Source organism: Pteropus vampyrus, unplaced genomic scaffold (assembly GCF_000151845.1).
Source record: "Pteropus vampyrus isolate Shadow unplaced genomic scaffold, Pvam_2.0 Scaffold314, whole genome shotgun sequence".
Lineage (NCBI taxonomy): Eukaryota > Metazoa > Chordata > Mammalia > Chiroptera > Pteropodidae > Pteropus > Pteropus vampyrus.
The window spans coordinates 506,353-509,804 of NW_011889095.1; positions in this window are offsets into that span (position 1 = coordinate 506,353).

Sequence of the window (3,452 nt, forward strand, 5' to 3'; positions counted from 1 at the left end):
TTTACTCATGAGGAGATGCGGGCTCAGGCAGGTTAAGTAACTTGCCCACAGCAGTTAGATGGAAACAGTAGGATTTGGACCCAGGAAGTCAAATTACTTTTTATTCTTATAACAGTAGGATTTGGACCCAGGAAGTCAAATTACTTTTTATTCTTATAATAATTCCTGCTAGTCCCACGTGATTGATGAGGAGGCTGATGTTAAGAGAGGTCAGGTAGCTCATGGGATGTTACACGCATGGTTGGTAGAGGAATCAACATGAACCTGAACCTGAACCTAGGTCTATTTGACCCTGAAGTATATGGTCTTGACATCCAATCCAGGTTCCGTCACTTCCTGGTAGGGCAAATGTGGCAAGTTATTCAACTTTTCTGTGCCTGTTTCCTTATATCTAAGACCAGGACAGTAATGATACCTACTCCATACAGTCTTTGTCCAGATTAAATAAAGCACTCAGCACGGTGCTGGCACATAGCAGGTGCTCAATAAATATTGGTATAGTGAATGCTAACTGCCCACTCGAAGAGCAGAGGGCATGGCACAGCAGACTTGTCCATCTAGAGGAGATAGGAGAGGACAGTGGACGTGGCAGGGGGAGGAGGTGACCAAGGAGCTTTCCTGCCTCTGTGTAGTCCTCAGAAGCAGGCTCTTGTTTGCTCTGTGGAACATTCCTGAAAAGCCCCCCCACGCTCAGTGCAAAGGAAGGGGTGTCACCAGGTGGCCTCCTCTCCATCTAGTGTACAGGGAGGAGGTCCCAAGGACCTGCTACCCTTTTGCTGTACAAAGAGGGCGCCAAGTCCTCTCCACTTTAGTTGATTTCCTGTTGGCAAGTGAGGCTTTTGGGAGGAGGAATTCAGGTGGCAAGGACAGTTATGCCGTAGTTATACTCGCTAGACCTGGGTTCAGATACCATCTCTGAGTCGTTACCAGCTCTGAGACTTTGGCACATAGTAACTCTGAGACTACGGCCTCAGTTCCCTGATCCGTTGAATGGGCACAGTGACAGGACCTCATAGGCTTGGCAGAAGGGAAATCTGAACTTAGGTCTAGACGGCATTTAGCACAGGGTCTGGAACATAATAATAAATGACAGCTATTGTTGCCTCTGTATTATTTGATGCTTCTTTCCATTCCTGGCATATTAGCATCTGCTGCAGTGCAGGTAAAACTCTCCAAAGAGGATTACGTAACGTGGCTTTTCCTTGAACCTCTTCTCGTCTAGAGAGTCTCCTTCCAGGGATCCCCACCTGTCAAAGCCTTGGAGTTTTGTGTTCGGATGGGGCAGGTGCTGCCCTGAAGTGTGCCAGGCCGTTCTTGGAGACAGTAAAGCTGGCATGTGTTGGGAAGGGCATTGTGCTCTCTGTTTAGGGAACTCTATCCTTTGATGTAGGTGCGTGGTCGGGGGTAGGGATCTTAACCTTTTATTATCATTCGAGTTGATAACATTTGTCCTGCTTGCTCTGTGCCAGGCAGCGGGCTAAGCTCCAGCTCCAGTGATCTATGGAACCCGTGCTCCAGAGCCAGGCAACCTCGGTTCCAATCCTGCTTCTAGTCCTTTTTTTTTTAGCTGTGTGACCTTGGGCCAAGTTACTTAACCTCTCTGTGCTTCGAATCGGTGAAATGGGATGATTGTAAAATACCTAACTCACAGGGCTACTGGTGAAGATGAAATACAATCAATATATGGTGATAAGAACGATGTCATCATAAACATCAGCCATTGATATATGTTTTGAGTGTCTCCATTTCACAGCTGAGGATAATGAGGCTCAGGGAAATGAAGAATCTGTCCAATGACACAGAGCTGTCCTTTCTTCTCTGGCAACTGCTCATTCTATTTTACTGCCTCCACCTTAATTCATGCCTCGCGCTTGCCGTGCCCAGAACCCGCTGCCTCTTCCTATCCAGGATCTCTGTTTCCTGTGTTAGGGCTCCTCCCAGTATCTGCTGCTTCCAGAAGGTTCTCTCTCTTCTTCACTTCCAAAACTTTAAGGGTTCCCCAGTGACCTTGGAAATAGTTCTTTTTTTCTTTTACTCTTCCTATTGTTTTATCGGATAACGTTTAATGTATATGCCAGTTACTTTCAAACTTTATGCCTTAGAAAAATATTTGCCTAGGATATCAGAAACCGCAATTTCATCCCCTGGTGAGAATCATTGTGTAGAGTTTCATGTATGTTCCTTTAGGTTTCCTCTCCCTCCCCCGGATATAATAATAGCGATTTTTTAAAAGTTGTCTTTAACAAAATGAGATCATATTATCCAAATTGTGTATAATTCAGAGCAGAAAATGTTCAAAATTTAATTTGTTATTTGAATGCTACTTTTCCGCATGGTATCAAATCCAAAAGATGACTAAGCACATATAGAACAATGTCTCCCTTAGTGTCTGTCCCCTGCCCCCGAGTTCCTCACTTCAGAAGCAACCTCACTTGCCAGTTTACAGTCCACCTGCAGGCAAAGGAAGAAACATATTTACAATTTGTAGGACAGAATATGTTTCATAAACCACAATATGTAAAAATACGGTATAGTTTCTAGAAGGGGAGAAAAGAAGGAGAAGGAAAACTTTCCTAGAGGAAAATGCTGACCCACTACTTTCCTTTGCTTATGTAATGGGAAGCCGGAATATACTATCCAAAGTTCATGGAATATATAATTCATAGCAGCGGCTATCAACTGGGATAATTTTGCTTCCGAGAGGACGTTTGTCGGTTTCTGGAGACATTTTTGGTTGTTGCAGCTTGTTGGGGCGGTGATGGGGAGCATCTTAGTAGCATCCAAGGGACAGAAAGAAGCTAGGGATGCTGCTAAACATCCTCCAAGAGTACTGCTCCTCGCAAGAGAGAATTATCTGACCCAAAATGTCAATAGTGCTAATGTCGACAAATCTTGACTCAACCCTATAAAAGAACTATCGATTTGTCTTTTTGCCCCAGACTCCAATTTGGCTCAGCTCCACATTGATTAGCAGGCAGGACTCTGCAATCCAGGTGTTCCGTGCGTCACATACTGCCAGGTATTGTCATCTCGCCCCAGGAATAAGTCCTTGGGGCAAATCGAACCATCTTCTGGAGATCACCACCCACTTCCTCTCACTTTAAGACCTTTCCTTTGATCATAGAATTTATAAAGCAAATCTCTGTCTCTACCATAGGGGGAAATTCTGTCTTTTCTTTCAAAAAAGCATTTACTGGGGATGCTAATACATGAAAGGCTGGGAACAGTAACCGTAGGCCTCCAATTCTTCTCGTGAATTATAGAAATAGGACTTTCTTCTTTTAAATGATACCCACCCAGATTCAAATGCCATAGGAAACGGAACTCGTTTATTCTGGCACTTGTAAAAATAGAAAATCTTACCCAGCCCTGGATTATCTCCATTCATCTTTCCATCTGAATACACAGTCTTCTTCCCAGAGATAACCATGTGGAGGATTATCCATTGCCTG